Here is an 11,011-nt window from a genome sequence, read left to right on the forward strand (position 1 = left end):
GACAGTCAGAACCTTTCCCCCAGGGTGGAAATGTCCAACACTAGGGGGCGCAGCTATAAGTTTAGTTTAGTTTTGAGATGCAGCGCGGAAACCGGCCCACCGGGTCCGGGCTGACCAGCGATCACCGCACATTAACACTACCCGACACACACTAGGGACACTTTTTACATTTACCGAGCCAATTGACCTACAAACCTGTACATCTTTGGAGCGTGAGAGGAAACCGAAGATCTTGTAGACAACTCGCGCGGTCACGGGGAGAGCGTGCAAACTCCGTACAGACGGCACCCCGTAGTCGGGATCAAACCCGGGTCTCCAGGCTCCGGCGGGGCAAGCACTGTTATGCCCCTGTCCCACTTAGGAATCCTGAACGGAAACCTCTGGAGACTTTGCGCCCCACCCAAGGTTTCCTTCCGTGCGGTTCCCGGAGGTTGCAGGTGGTTGCCGGAGGTTGCAGGTAGTGGAAGCAGGTAGAGAGACTGACAAAGATCTCCGGGAAACTCCGGGAACCGCACGGAAACCTTGGGCGGGGCTCAAAGTCTCCAGAGGTTTCCGTTCAGGTTTCCTAAGTGGGACAGGGGCATAAGGCAGCAACTCTACCACTGCCCTGGTGGTGAGAGGGGGGGGGGAGTTTAACGGGGATGAGCGGGGCAAGTTTTTTTTTGCTGGGGGCCTGGTTCACACCGCAATGGGTGGTGAAGGAGGCAGATACGATAGTGGTATTTAAGAGGCTTTTAGATAGGCACATAGATATGCAGGGAATAGAGGGATATGGATCATGTACAGGCAGATGGGATCAATTTAACGGCATCATGTTCGGCACAAACGTTGTGGGCCGAAGGGCCTGTTCCTGTGCTGTACTGTTCTATGGTCTATGTTCCAACTGGAGTTAGAGTCAGATGTGTTGGCATCTTGTCGACAAGAACCAGTGAGGAACGTGTACAATGTGGGGAAGAGGAGGAGGCCTGAAGGTTTTTGTAGCTTTTGCTAAAATTGACTCTGCTGCAGTTTACATGAGTTCATTATTATCATGTGTGTATTGAGGTACAGCGAAAAGCTTTTTTGTTGCCTGCTATCCATTCAACACCAAGTGCATGAATACAATCCAGCCTTCCACTGTGAATAGATAGATAAAGAATAAAGCATATAACCCATTAAGTCCGATTAAATATCGTTCAAAGGTCTCCAATGAGGTAGATGGTTGGTCAGGACCACACTCTAGTTGGTGGTAGGATGGTTCAGTTGCCTGATAACAGCAGGGAAGAAACTGTCCCTGAATCTGGAGGTGTGCGTTTTCACACTTCTGTACCTCTTGCCTGATGGGAGAGGGGAGAAGAGGGGGTGACCGGGGGTGAGACTGGGTCATTGATGATGATGCTGGCCTTGCCGAGGCAGCGTGAGGTGTAGATGGAGTTTGTGGAAGGGAGCAAGGTTTTGCGTGATAGTCCGGGCTTCATCCACAACACAGAAACATAGAAACATAGAAAATAGGTGCAGTAGTAGGCCATTCGGCCCTTCGAGCCTGCACCGCCATTCGATATGATCATGGCTGATCATCCAACTCAGTATCCCATCCCTGCCTTCTCTCCATACCCCCTGATCCCTTTAGCCACAAGGGCCACATCTAACTCCCTCTTAAATATAGCCAATGAACTGGCCTCAACTACCTTCTGTGGCAGAGAATTCCACAGATTCACCACTCTCTGTGTAAAAAATGATTTTCCCATCTCGGTCCTAAAAGACTTCCCTCTTATCCTTAAACTGTGACCCCTTGTTCTGGACTTCCCCAACATCGGGAATAATCTTCCTGCATCTAGCCTGTCCAACCCCTTAAGAATTTTGTAAGTTTCTATAAGATCCCCCCTCAATCTTCAAAATTCTAGCGAGTACAAGCCGAGTCTATCCAGTCTTTCTTTATATGAAAGTCCTGCCATTCCAGGAATCAGTCTGGTGAACCTTCTCTGTACTCCCTCTATGGCAAGAATGTCTTTCCTCAGATTAGGAGACCAAAACTGTACGCAATACTCCATGTGTGGTCTCACCAAGACCCTGTACAACTGCAGTAGAACCTCCCTGCTCTTATACTCAAATCCTTTTGCTAAGAACTCGGATCTCATCTGTGGAAAGAGGGTAGTTAAGATTCTGCCGTGTGGAATGAGACTGGAAGTGATGTCTTCACAGTAAGTCTTTCATACACCCCGCACCTCCACCACTGCCAATTCAGATCACAGCCGGCCAAGATTTTTCTGAAGTGTAACCGATGTTATGCTTCAGGAAATGTGGCAGCCAATTTTCACACAGGAAGCTCACACCAACAACTGGCTTGACAACAGTTGGATGCATTCATCGCCATGTGAAGCCTTGGGTCAAATTGTGCCACGCACAAAATGTTTGGTGATAATCGGCACCAAGGCAGCTCCACCCTCTTTTTTTTTTTTTTTTTTTTTTAAATCAAAAATATTTATTCAAATATTAAAATAGTATTTACAATACAATAAAACAAAACGCCACCATAATACAAGACGAACAAAAATGCTAAGCAACTGCTAAACAACTATATTGCAATCCTTGTCCAGGATACATTCAACCCCCCTCGGTGCCCAGCGGTCCCGGAACTCCCTCAGGGTGCCCGTAGACAGGGCGTATTCCCTTTCTATCCGCACCCGGGCAAGGACGTATCCCCGGAAAAGGGGCAGGCACAGCTCCACCCTCTTGGTAGGAACAGGAGGGAGAAGCCATCTCTCATTAGGCAATGGTATTGGCCAGTGATGTGACAACAGAGCCCAAAGCGAGTGGCTACAGATCGGTTAGGGCGGCTGAGTTGCTGCCTCACAACGCCCGATACCTGGGTTCGATCCTGACTACAGGTGCTGTCTGTGTACAGAGTTTGTACGATCTCCCTGTGACCACGTGGGTTTTCTCCAGGTGCTCTGGTTTCCTCCCACATCCCCATGGCGTGCAGGTTTGTGGGTTAATTGGCTTGTGTAAATTGTCCCTCGTGTGTAGGATAGTGCTATTGCGCAGCTAGTCGCTGGTCGGCGCGGACCCAGCACGGCCTGTTTCCGTGTTGCATCCTTAAAGAAAACATTGACTATATTTAAGAGGGAGTTAGATGTGGCCCTTGTGGCTAAAGGGATCAGGGGGTATGGAGAGAAGGCAGGTATGGGATACTGGGTTGGATGATCAGCCATGATCATATTGAATGGCGGTGCAAGCTCGAAGGGCCGAATGGCCTATTCCTGCACCTATTTACTATGTTTCTAAAGTCTCTGGGTGCTCTAGTTTCCTTGCACGTCCTCACTCCAAAGACGTGCATGTTTGTAGGTTAATTGGCTTTGGTAAGTTGTTAAATTGTCCCTGGTGTGTATTATAGTGTTATTTTACAGGGTGATCGCTAGTTAGCATTGACTCGGTGGGCCGAAGGGCCTGTTTCCGTGACGTATCTCTAAAGCCTAAAGGCATACAATATCGGTAGAAGCTGGATCCCCACTGCTTCAGCGTGGTCCTCCGACTGGGATACGTACGATCGATTGATTGAATTGATTGAAAGGTGCGGCATGGAAACAGGCCCTTCGGCCCGACAAGTCCATGCCACGATCGCCCGTTCACACTAGTTCTATGTTATCCCACTTTCGCATCAACTCGCGGCAATTACACACTCGGGGCAATTTAAAGAGGGGATATTAATCCACAGTCCCCTCGTATCTTTGGTACCTAGAAGGAAACCAGGGCATCTGGAGGAAACCCACGCTGTCCCAGGGAGTAGTACAAACTCCACAAAGACAGCAGCTGAGATCGCGGCAAGGGTCTCTGGCACTGCAAGGCTGCAACTCTACCACTGTGCCACTGTGCTGCCCACAGGAAGGGTAATATTCACAGGACACTGTACAACAGTAGGACTTTAGACTCTAGAGATACAATGCTGAAACAGTCCGAAACATTCTGTTTGGCCTACTGAGACCGCACTGACCAGCGATCACCAAACACTAGCACTATCCCACTCTAGGGACAATTTTTACCAAAGTTAATCATCCTACAAACCCGCACGCCTTTGGAGTTTGGGAGGGAAACCGGCGCATCCAGAGAAAACCCACGCGGACACAGGGTGAACGTGCAAACTCCGTTCAGACAGCGGCAGTCGCCGTGATCGAACCCGGATCTCTGGGGCTGTGAGGCAGCAACTCTACCGCTGCACCACCGTGCCGCCCCAAAAGGCAGGGGAGTACGACAAGTCTTTCAAAAGGGCCAGTAATGACACGATGGGCTGAATGGCCTTCTGAGCTGCATCACCCTGCAATTCGATATGCTTTGCTCCTCCAAAGCTTGTGAAGGAGCCTATTGCCAACTGGCTATTAGCTGGAACCTGCCTATCGTAGTTTACAATGGTTTACAGTCAGAAGATTGTGGAATATTTTATTTTAAAAAGACTACTAGAAACATAGAAAATAGGTGCAGGAGTAGGCCATTCAGCCCTTCGAGCCTGCACCGCCATTCAATATGATCATGGCTGATCATCCAACTCAGTATCCTGTACCTGCCTTCTCTCCATACCCCCTGATCCCTTTAGCCACAAGGGCCACATCTAACTCCCTCTTAAATATAGCTAGATATTTAAAATAAAATAGAAAATATTGAAAATACTCAGCAGATCAGGCCAGACCTGTGGGAAGGGAAACAGAGTTAACATTCCAGGCCGAAGATCTTTCGATAAACCCATCTGACGAGGGGTCTTTGAGCTGAGACATTAACTCAGAGGGTTATGGGGTCATTCTTAAGACTTGCGCACAAAATGCAGGCTTGATGTCTCTGCTGTGGCTCCACGAGGGAAACATTACTGAACTAGTTATATATTTGAGGACTAACACCAATAATGGCTGTTTCCATGGTAACCAAGCTTTGGAAGCACTGCTGTCCTTTGTTCTTTCGTGATGTGAAGGCAATATGGGGACTAATGAACAACAGGGCTGGAGCTTGGGGCGAGGTCTCAGCCCTGGCAGAGATTGCACGGCCAGGTGTTAGCTAGGGCAAGGCTGTGGCTGGGAGGGGGGGCACAGTGGGCCCAGGCCTGGAGGTGGGCCTAGAGCCTGGCAAAATCATGTGTGGGAAAGAACTGCAGATGCTGGTTCAAATCGAAGGTGGACACAAAATGCTGGAGTCACCCATTTCTTCTCCCCAGAGATGCTGCCTGTCCCGCTGAGTTACGCCAGCATTTTGTGCCTGGCAAGGTTGGTTTGGGCAAAGCGCAGGGCAAGGGCAAGGGGAGCAAAACAAATGGAGCCGGGGTCCGTGCGTAACACACAGAGCACACAATGTAGGAGGAACACAAAGACAGGGTGGCGCAGAGGTAGAGCTGCTGCCTCACAGCGCCGGAGAGACCCAGGTTTGATCCTGACTACGGGTGCTGTCTGTACGGAGTTTGCGCGTTCCCCCTGTGACCACATAGGTGACAATAGACAATAGACAATAGGTGCAGGAGTAGGTCATTCGGCCCTTCGAGCCTGCACCGCCATTCAATGTGAACATGGCTGATCATCAATAATCAGTACCCCGTTCCTGCCTTCTCCCCATATCCCCTGACTCCGCTATTTTTAAGAGCCCTATCTAGCTCTGTGCGGGGCAAGTGTTTTTTCATGGAGTAATGAATGGGTTTAAGAAGGAACTGCAGATGCTGGAAAATCGAAGGTAGACAAAAGTGCTGGAGAAACTCAGCGGGTGCAGCAGCATCTATGGAGCGAAGGAAATAGGCAACTTTTCGGGCCGAAACCCTTCTTCAGATGAATGGGTGCCTGGAACATGCTGCCATGGGGTGGTGGTGGTGGTGTTTAAGAGGTTTTTAGATAGGCACACTGATATGCAGGGAGTGGAGGGATATGGAACACGTGCAGGCAGAGGAGGTCAGTTTAACTTGTGGTAACATGTTGGGCACAGACATTGTGGGCCATAGGGCCTGTTTCTGTGCTGTACTGTTCTATGTTGATGGTGTGTTGGAAGGCAGAAACACTCATCAGATTTAAGTACTGAATAAGCACTCAATGAGCCATAGTTTTCAGGGGTAGACATAAGTGCTGGAGAAACTCAGCGGGTGAGGCAGCATCTATGGAGCGAAGGAAATAGGCAACGTTTCGGGTTCTCCCGACTTCTAAAAAAATCAAACTCGTGGTAAGCACGGAGAATGAACGTAGCGGGTACGTCTGAGCTCGGGGACGTCTTTTAGCGGCTCGTAACGCTAACGGCAGGTACTCGGGAAGACTCGCTAACGACAGGCAAGACTCGTGAAGATTTTTCAACATGTTGAAAAATGTCCACGAGAGCCCCGAGTACCGACGAGTGGCCATTACCGTAAATCTCCGAGTTCGAATCAGGGCAAACTCGGGAGAGAGAGCTCTTGGAATGAACTCGTACCGTGGGCCAGGGGGTTTTACAGCGCCAGAGACCCGGGTGTGATTCTGACGACGGGTGCTGCCTGTGTGGAGTTTGTACGTTCTCTCCGGGTGCTCCGGTTTTCCCCCACCCTCCAAAGACGTGCAGGTTCGTAGGGTAATTGGCTTCTGTGAATTGTAAATCATCCCTAGTGTGCAGGATATGCGCTAGTGTTTGCTGGTCAGCGCGGACTCAATGGGCCGAAGGGCCTGTTTCCGTGCTGTATCGCTAGAGTCTAAAGGTGGGATTAGCTACAGTAAAATCAGACCCCCTTATCAGCTGATTTGCTATTAACAAATCCAGCTCGATCCCGAGACCTGCCTCGATTTTTTTTCCCGAAGGGCGTATATGTGTGTATACATGTCCAGAATCTAAAGGAACTGCATCTCCCAGAAACGTATGTGGATCTTCAATCATACACACGTTTCAAATTCCATGCAATGTTAATTGACAAGACAAAGGCCATTTGGGATATCACCCATATGCTAGATCTTTGAAAGATCTCTCCAATTAGCCGTGATCATATTGAATCGCGGTGCTGGCTCAAAGGGCCGAGTGGCCTGCTGTTGCATCTTGTTTCTATGTTTCCCTACAGTGAGGCTACAGTGCTCTAGCTATGTTTTAAGAAATGACGTATAAATGCTGGGGGCCTGGCCAAGAAACATAGTAAATAGGTGCAGGAGTAGGCCATTCGGCCCTTCGAGCCTGCACTACCATTCAATATGATCATGGCTGATCATCCAACTCAGTATCCTGTACCTGCCTTCTCTCCATACCCCCGATCCCTTTAGCCACAAGGGCCACATCTAACTCCCTCTTAAATATAGCCAATGAACTGGCCTCAACTACCTTCTGTGGCAGAGAATTCCACAGATTCACCACTCTCTGTGTGAAAAATGTTTTCCTCATCTCGGTCCTAAAAGATTTCCCCCTTATCCTTAAACTGTGACCCCTTGTTCTGGACTTCCCCAACATCGGGAACTATCTTCCTGCATCTAGCCTGTCCAACCCCTTAAGAATTTTGTAAGTTTCTATAAGATCCCCCCTCAATCTTCTAAATTCTAGCGAGTACAAGCAGAAGTACTGAGAGAAGTATCATTGCAGCTACACAGTGCTGCACATCAGTGGGTCAGTACACAGGCGCCTCACAGATAGTAGGGCTGCTTGTAAAAATAACTCTGGTTAAAATATAATCTTGTGAGAAACCGGGACATAGTGGGTGAAGTCAAGGTGAATTTGGAGCTCAGAGAAAAGCATGGCTCTGATTGAAGTATTTGTGCCAAATGTCTATCAATTTGCCTGTTGCCCTTCCAGGCTGACTGAGTCATTGTGGAAATGAAGCCAAGCTCTGTCCACATGCACTGCCCTCTCCATTTCCACTTACTGTCCTTGTGTCAGCAGAGGGGAGGCAAGAGACCCTGAAATCTTGGTGTAATGCAATGCAAATAACACTGCATGCAATTAATCTGCCAGGCCCATGGACACATCATAAAATGGCAAGTAGATCAGGCTCCACTTAATAAGTGGATTGGTGTTAAACTGTAGAAGTGTGTTCCTGTTATATCATAGAGTTTAAAAAAAAGCACAGAAACAGGCCCTTCGGCCCAACTCGCCCATGCTAAGTAAGATGCCTCATCTATGTCAGTCCCACCTGCCCGCGTTAGGTCCATATAAGATTGTTAAGGGCTTGGACACGCTAGAGGCAGGAAACATGTTCCCGATGTTGGGGGAGTCCAGAACCAGGGGCCACCAGTTTAAGAATAAGGGGTAAGCCATTTAGAACGGAGACGAGGAAACACTTTTTCTCACAGAGAGTTGTGAGTCTGTGGAATTCTCTGCCTCAGAGGGCGGTGGAGGCCAGTTCTCTGGATACTTTCAAGAGAGAGCTAGATAGGGCTCTTAAAGATAGCGGTCAGGGGATATGGGGGGGGGGGGGGGGGGAGGCAGGAACGGGGTAATGATTGGGGATGATCAGCCATGATCACATTGAATGGCGGTGCTGGCTCGAAGGGCCGAATGGCCTCTCCTGCACCTATTGTCTATTGTCACATCCATCAAAACCTTTCCTATCTGTGTACCTGTTCCAATGTCTTTGAAATGTTCTTATAGTCCCTGCCTCAACTACATCCTCTGATAGCTTGTTCCATACACCCAACATCCACTGAGTGAAAAGTCTGTTCCTATTAAATCTTTCCTCTCTCACCTTAAACCTCTCTCCTCTGGTTCTTCATTCCCCGACAGGGTAAAAGGCTGTGTATATCAGTATGAGAATTGCAGGAAGGAAGCAAAGGAATTTAGACTTTAGAAATACAGCTCAATCGATAAAATCTGGGCTCCATTCATTAACTATCTGAAGGGATAGATTGGCACAGCACGAGGACCCAACTGAAACTTGAACTCAGGATGAGATGAAAAGCTATACTTTATAATCTACGAACCTATCTCCATTGACGTATTACAGGTAACCCATTCCACCTCCTCTGTTTTTCTGTTTTTTTTAATTTGTAACTTTCTACCCTGTCTTTCTCTCTCTTTCTATAAAAAATAAAAACACTAGAAGCAGAGGTAATTGATAATTGAAAATTTTAATAATGTATGACTGATGTATATGAGGTCTTTTTACTATAATATGTAACTATATTTTATAATATGTCTACTAATTTAAAAAAAAGAAGAAAAAAAAAGAAATACAGCTCAAAAACCCTTTGGTCCACCGAGTCTGCACCGACCATCGATCCCCGTACACTAACACTATCCCTACACACTAGGGACAATCTTACAATTTTACCAAAGTCCAATTAACCTACAAATCTGTACATCTTTGGAGCGTGGGAGGAAACCAGACCACCTGGAGAAACCCCAAAGATCATAGAGCAGAGCTATGATCTTTGGTAAGGCAGCAACTCTACAGCTGCGCCACCATTTAGATGTGACAATCTAGAGGGAGTCTTCCTTTAACTAGCCTATGCTGTAACTGACGTGGAAGTGTTTGATGGGATGACATAGCGAGCGGATTTGACTCTGTTTCTTACCTGTGATGTATCTGATGTGCGATTGTTTTAATGAGAAAGGATAACAAGACTTATATTCCCAACCAGTGCTGTACTCACCCTGTGAATGTTTCATGGATTAGCTCAAGCATTTCAAATAAAGGGAAATTAAATCATGTTCAAACATGCCAAATATATTCCTGCTGTCTGCAAAGAATCATTTTAAAGCCTGTGGTTTTTTTTCACAGCTCATGTGGGTGCGTGTGCGTTGATTGAAACATGGTCGCCCACAACTTAAAGCCACTCTTTGCTGCCATCTAAAGTCTCCATGTTTAAAAGCAATTCACAATTAGATAGGAGACGCAAGGCAGCAACTCTACCACTGCACCACCCTTCCACAGATGCTGCCTGGCCTGTTGAGTTTCTCTGGCAGTCATTTTTTGCTCACAATTAGAATGTGTGTTGATGCTATGCCTGGCAACCCTGAAATGAGGCAAGACCGCCCATTGCCCGGGTTTGAATCTGACCACGGGTGCTGTCTGTACGGAGTTTGTACTTTCACCCTGTGACCGCGTGGGTTTTCTCCGGGTGCTCCGGTTACCTCCCACACTCCAACGACGTGCAGGTTTGTAGGTGAACAGGCTTCTGTGAATTGTCCCTAGTGTGCAGGATAGTGCTAGTGTACGGGGTGATCGCTGGTCGGTGTGTACTCGGTGAGCCAAAGGACCTGCTTCTGTGCTGTATCTCTGTAGTAAAGTGTAAAGTCTAAGCTCATTGTGACTTAGGTCAGATGTTTAATCATGAGTCTGGAGATAACAGGGCCCACACTATATATCACTAAAGTCTACAGACTTTATTAATGGTATTTATTTAGTAATAATCTACCTTAATAATCACTTTGTCTGTAGTTGTAACACAGGTGTCAGAGGTTATGGGGAGAAGGCAGGAGAATGGGGTTAGGAGGGAGAGATAGACCAGCCATGATTGAATGGCGGAGTAGACTCGATGGGCCGAATGGCTTAATTCTACTCCTATCACATGACGATATTCTGCACCCCATTTCCTCTCTTTTAGCACTTGCTGTTGTACTTGTGAGGTGAAATGATTTGCCCGGATAGTACACAAAACAAAGTTTTTCACTGTATCCCAGTACACATGCCAAAAAGGCTGGCAGCATCATCAGGGACCCACACCATCCTGGCCACACACTCATCTCCTCGCTACCTTCAGGTAGAAGGTACAGGAGCCTGAAAACTGCAATGTCCAGGTTCAGAAATAGCCGCTTCCCCACAGCCATCAGGCTATTAAACTCCACTCAAACAAAACTCTGAACATTAATAGACCATTATCTGTTTATTTGCACTTTATCAGTTTATTTATTCATGTGTGTATATATTTATATAATGGTATATGGACACACTGATCTGTTCTGTTTTCATGCCTACTATATTCTGTTGTGCTGAAGCAAAGCAAGAATTTCATTGCCCTATCTGGGACACATGACAATAAACTCTCTTGAATCTTGAATCTTGAATAATTAACCAATCCTACTAATTTAGAGCCTGAAAAGTTTCCGACAAATAATTGTTTTAAAGATCAGA

The sequence above is a fragment of the Amblyraja radiata genome, chromosome 38, assembly GCF_010909765.2.
Source record: "Amblyraja radiata isolate CabotCenter1 chromosome 38, sAmbRad1.1.pri, whole genome shotgun sequence".
Lineage (NCBI taxonomy): Eukaryota > Metazoa > Chordata > Chondrichthyes > Rajiformes > Rajidae > Amblyraja > Amblyraja radiata.